Source organism: Protopterus annectens, chromosome 9.part0 (genome assembly GCF_019279795.1).
Source record: "Protopterus annectens isolate FY-2018-M chromosome 9.part0, PAN1.0, whole genome shotgun sequence".
Lineage (NCBI taxonomy): Eukaryota > Metazoa > Chordata > Ceratodontiformes > Protopteridae > Protopterus > Protopterus annectens.
The window spans coordinates 942,838,275-942,844,618 of NC_056743.1; positions in this window are offsets into that span (position 1 = coordinate 942,838,275).

Consider the following 6,344-nt stretch of genomic DNA (forward strand, 5'->3'; position numbering starts at 1 on the left):
TTACCTACTCAGATGGAACGTTATGGTGAGTACATAACTTCTTTATCTGAAGTAGTTAACTTCATTTGTCCATCAACCTGTGGAACAGAGTCCCCAGCTACCCAATCCTTGGGAGGTCCTCATGGAAGGATATTCCGGAGCACTGCAGAGCCGAAGGATGCTCTCCCTCTGGAAATTATATCCAACTTGTAATGGTTAATGAACATATGAGATGATGCCCAAGTGGCTGCTGAACAAATGTCATCCAATGACACTCTGGACCAAAAGGCAGCAGAGGTAGAAATCTATTGAGTAGAGTGGGCGTGGACTCCTTCGGGTTCAGGTCGGCCAGAACTCTTATATGCAAGAAGTATACATTGGGAGATCCATCTGGACAATGTAACTTTTGATACTGGTGTTCTCAAAGAGGGTTAAGCAAAGGATACAAAGAGTTACTCAGATTTCCTGTGGTCAGCGGTCCTGTGCAAGTAGAACCTCAATTGTCTGTGTACGTCCAGAGAATGTAACTTGTATTCACCCTTGTTCTGATAATTTGGAAAGAATACTGGTAAATTAATAGATTGATTGATATTGGGCTCCGAAGCAACTTTGGGCAAAAAGGAGGGATTGGTCCTGAGAGAAACTCTATCTTTATGGAAAACCAAGTATGGTGGTTTGGCGCAAAGGGCTTGAAGCTCCAAAACCCTTCTGGCCAAAGTGATGGCAATAAGAAAAGCCGTCTTCCAAGATAAGTATTTTAGATCCACTGAAGCTGCAGGCTCAAAGGGAGGAACTGTCAGAGACTGGAGAACAAGAGTTAAATCCCATGGAGGAACTGCATCTTTAACAGGAGGCCTCAAGAGGAAAGTGCCTTTTAAGAAGGCCTTGCATAATTTGGAAGAGGTTAAGAGACCGAGATCACTTCCCACATGATAGTGGGAGATTGCGGCTAACTGTACTTTGACTGTAGAGGAGCTAGCACCCTGGTCAAATAAGATTGACAAAAATTCTAGCACTGCTGGTAACAGAGCTGTAAAGGGGTCTAAGTTTCTGTGCTCCACTCAAATTGAAAAGCGTTTCCATTTACTATTATAAACCTTTCTCGTAGAAGGCTTGAGAATGGCTACTAGAATAGCCTTAGCGGAGGACGAGATACTGAGAGTCCTAGCTATTACTGGAACTGGATCAACCAAGCTGTAAGCTTGAGGTTGTCCAGGTTCAGGGTTGTTAATCCTAGTGGGTGAGAGATCAGATCCGGAGTGGGATCAAGAATCCATGGGGGATTCACTAGATGAGACCATAGACATGGGAACCACGCTTGACGAGGCCAGAATGGGGCAATGAGGATCACTCTGCTCCCCAACTGACGGGCTTTCTGCAAGAATTTTAGCATTACGGGAAGAGGTGGATAAGCATAAAGTAGACCGGGTGGCCAAACATGCACCAGAGCATCTCTGGGGGATTCCCCCAGTGGGGGAATTAGAGTGAAGCAGTCACTGCACTTTGCGTTCGAAGGAGACGCGAAGAGATCGCAGCAAGGTTGACCCCACTTGAGGAAGATTTGCTTCACTACTCTCGGGTTCAGAGACCACTCGTACGGTGAAAGGATGGTTCGACTCAGCCTGTCTGCCAAGATGTTCGACCAGCCCGGAATGTGCATTGCTATGAGGAAGCGATTGGTGGAGATCACCCATTACCAAACTCTCATGGCCTCTCGACAAAGTGGGTAGGATCTGGTTCCCCCTTGCTTGTTGATATACCAGACTACTGACATGTTGTCTGTCTGAATTGCAATTGTCCCCAAGGGAAGAAGGGCTTGGAGTGCTTGCAACGCCAAAAGCACCACTCTCATCTCCAGGACATTGATATGCAACAAGGTCTCTGAATGGGTCCACATGCCTTGGACGGTTCTGCCCATACTGTGCCCCCCCCACCCGAGGCAAGAAACGTTCGTGGTCACCGTGGTTAGAGGAGGGGACATAGAGAAGGGGCGCCCTTTCTGGAGGTCCAGGGACTGGAGCCACCAGAATAGGGCTTTCCTGCAAACCCTACTGAGGGGGATGGGTGAACTCAGTGGATGTTGCAGGATGGACCATTGAACCTGCAAGGTCCATTGTAGTACCCTCATGTTCAAGCGTGCTAAGGATAGCAGGTTGATTGTTGCCGCCATGGAACCTAGAGCCCTCAGGACCAATTCCGCTGGAGGAGCCAGGGAGTGTAAAAGGGCCAGCACGTGGAGCTTTAGAGTTCGAAGCTGGTCCGGTGTTAAGAAGACTTGCAAAAGGTTTGTGTTTAATCTGGCTCCAATGAAGCCCAAGATCTGGGTTGGTTGAAGAGAATATTTTTTTTATATTGATTGTCATTCCCAGTCGGGAGGCCAAGTGGAGGAAGTAATCTCTGGCTGAACACAGTAGATGCCTGATGGGGGTGGTCAGGAGCTAGTCGTCCAGGTACGGAAAGACCTGTATTCCCTGGAGTCTCAGGTGGCCGCTACAACTGCCAAGACTTTTGTGAACACCCTGGGGGCTGTGGTGAGGCCAAAGGGAAGGACACTGAACTGGTAGTGGCTGGCTCCTAGCCGTAAGCGGAAAAACCTTCTGGATCTCCTGTCCATCAAAATGTGGTAGTACGCATCCTTGAGGTCTACAGAGCACATCCAGTCGTTCTCCTGCAGGAGTGGGAGAATGGATTGAATGGTGACCATCCGGAACTTTTCTTTGGCCACTGACAGGTTTAGAAAGGACATGTCGAGGATTGGTCTTAAGTCCCCTGTCTTTTTTGGCACCAAGAAGAACCTGGAGTAGAAGCCTGATCCGGATTGGTCTGGGGGGATGTGCTGGATTGCTCTTTTTTTCTAGCAGCTGGAGAATTTCTGTGGCTGCTGCGTGGAACATCGGGGAGGCTCCGGGGTTTGGGAGGGAGATTGAGAAAGGGGATCTTGTAACCTCTGGATATGATTCGAAGCACCCAGCGATCTGTTGTAATGGACTCCCAAACTGCTAGGTGCCTTGAGAAATGCCCCCCGACTGCCTCCAGAGTGGAGCAGTTGGGTAACCCTTCAGGGTTGCTGCACGGGCTGATCAGAAAAGGGTTCTCTCGACCCCAAATTCTTCGGTCCCCCTCTGCCTCTGGGCCGGCGTCCACCCTGTCCTCCTCTGCCTTTGAAGGACGAGGGGTCCGGAGTGAAATGGGACTGTTGAGACTTCCGGAACCACATCTTCTTCTGTCCCTTTTGGTTCCTAGAGAAGGACCTCTGGGGAGCAGAGAAGTGGACTCCGACAGCAGACAACATCTTCCTGTCTTTCTCGCTCTGGACCAGCGTGTTGCGTGTGGTCTTGCCAAATAGCGAAGAACCGTCAAATGGGGCATTAGCAAGGACACCTTGAAGGGTTCCACAAAATCGCAATGGCGTTGTTAAGCATGCCGTCGTAAGACAATGCCCGCTCCACTAGCTCTAGCGGCTCCTTCCGTAGCATGGGAGAGGAGGCACATAGAGGTGTTCACAATGGATTTGAGAGTGGCCATTCGGGTTGAGAATGCTTTCTTATCCTCGGCCGACATGAACTCTGGGGGTGACCCGGTGTATTCTTTGATGAGATCCCGCTGGAGTCATATCACGTGTGCCATATAATTCAGCGACCTTACAGAGAAGGTGGCTGAAGCGAACATCTGCTTCCTCAGGTGGTCCATTGTCAAAGACTCCTTATCTGGAGGATGGATCGAGGAACTCTCCTGGGCTAGTTCCTTTCTGGTGGTGGCTGCCACCAACATGGCATCTACAGGAGCACCCTTGCTCCAACACATCCAATCAGAAGGGGGGCTGAGAATTTTATCTGGTCTCTTTGGAATGAGCTCCACAGTTTCTGGCTCCTTCCATGCCCTGGTAGTAATCAGGTATACCAGGGGATGGGTGGGAGGGGACACCCAAGAGGTAGACAGGCCTGCATCAAATGCCTCAAGAAACACAGACTCATCAGAGGAAGGTTTTTGGGCTGACCACCCCCCTCTAATTCAAAGCATTTCCATGATGTCTCCGAAGGACACGTCTTCTGGAGGTGACCTTGGGGAACCTTCCCCTTCCTCTAAGTCTGTGTCTTCTGTCAATGACTCAGGTGAGTCCAAGTGCCTCCTCTTGCACTTACGTTTGTGAGGAACCTCCTTGGGGGGGCTGTCCAAAGAGGCCTCACCAACCACATCCTGTTCCTCCAAGGGAACTATCTGGGATGTAGGCACAGGCTGTCCCTGGGGCCGGGTGATGGAAGGTAGACCCATCTGAGAGGGAGTGCAGGGTGGAACCATAGCAGGAGCCTGCGGCCTCAAATCCCTTGACAATATCCTCTCCATAACATCGAACACCGAAGGAGAACTGCTCACTCTGTGACCCGAGAGCAGTCCCCTCGGATCCAATGTGTGGATTGGAGCCGGCACCGAAGCAATCGGATCCAAAGGGCCAGTATGCTCCGACCGAGACAGAGCTGAAGACACACTGACACCTCCGGATCCAAAGCTCAGCTCTCGCCTCCAAGAGCTCGGACCCGAAAACGGACCCGACAAACTTGAGGGTGCCTTCGGCGCGGAAGTACGAGGTACTATCGGTGCTGACACTCCCCCGGCTCCCATGCTACCCGGTTCCGAAGGCTCCGAACCCCAGAAGTGGGTCAGAGAAGGAGCAATTGGGGCAAAAAATGGGGTCGAGCTCCCCCCAGGAGCGGGGGGAGGCAGGAGCACTCCCATCTGCAGCTGGGCCTGGAGGAACTTACATGTCATCCGGTCCATGTCTGCATTGGACAAGCTTCGAGTTGACCTAGAGGAGGCCACTGAGGCAGGCCGGGAGTGCCGCCTCGATGACCTCGAAGGTGGCTGGGTCTCCTCCTCCTCCGGCTCCGGGGAAAAACGGGGTGAATGGAGCTGGGAAGGAGAAGGCCCGGAGGCCCTGGGAGAAGCTGCTTGCTTGGCCGGTGGGGCCGAGGAGGAAGACTCAGCCCACTGCTTGTGGTGCTTCTCTTTTCTCCTCTCCCTCCCAGCTTCCCTCTCCTCCTGGCCTGAGGTGAGAGGGTGAGTCCTGGCCAGGGGAGCAGGGATGGAAGGTGGCACTGCCATGGCCGCTGCAGGTGCCACGGAGGAAGAGGAGAACAAAGTTGAGTCCGGGGGCAACAGTCCCGCCAGAATCAACTTCGACCTCCTGTCCCTCAAAGCCCTGGGTGCAGCCTGAGGAGAGGTGGTCAACCCCAAGGCAGATAACACACCGAGTGTGGCCATCTGCTGGGGACAGCTTATGGCCACACTCAGTGCATTTAGAAAAGAAGGCTTTAGGGGCCTCAGACATGACAAAATTACACTAGGCCCAAAGAAAGACACACCTTCTCACACACGGGGGGAGGTAATTTAACTAAAATTAACTACAAAAACAGTTAGCAACTGGAAACTAACTAAGGAGCAACACACACACACATTTTTACTGCTATAATAGAAAAAGAAAAGGATTTTTCTCACAAAAACGATCTACTCCCACGCTTGAAACTCATTTAGAGCTGCTGACTGAACAGAGGCAAACGAGATCTGAGGTCAGGAAGGGATAGCAGGGGATTATGGGCAAGGGGAGGAGCTTGGAGCTCGGATCTTAGCTGTTTGAAGCTGCCGGCTCGGATCCGATATGGATCCGATACCCACAGGTTGATGGACAAATGAAGTTAACTACTTCAGATCTAACATTACTTTAAATGTATAACAGCAATATTTACATTCTGTCCCCATGTCTGGAACATCCTCCTCCAGTTTGTTGGGCTGTCTCCACAGTATTTGTTGTAAGAGGTATTTCCAACTACCCTCTGTGATGCTGTTTGTCAGACAGCCACATGAAGTCCTGCTCACAGTGAAGGAAACTGGCCAACACCCATATGAAGTGCTTAGTTACAGGAGTGTGTTTCCATGCAATTGGCTATAGGAATAATACCACAGCTGTTCCACATGCAGTTAGCAAGTAGGGACTCCAATTCATGCACAGGCTATCAGCTGATCATGAGCATTACCTACAAAGGTCAAGCTGCTGCCTATGCAAAACAAATGTATTTTTCTACATCTATCAGAGCGAGAGAGAAAGAAAGAAAGAAAGAAAGAAAGAAAGAAAGAAAGAAAGAAAACAAAAAGTAAGACCATCACAAGCAGACTACAAAAAAAATCTGTGAGACACTCCTGTCTACCTGTGAAATACAGCAACTGAAGCAGGCAAAAACAAAATGGTATGTGAAACAAGTAATTATAGGTTCATAGGTAGATACTAGGCTATCTGCCCTAGGACATTTATAAGCCTAGCCAGAGTGTATTGTCTTTCGCCTCCCTATTAGATTAGCCTACTGTGCCTCTGT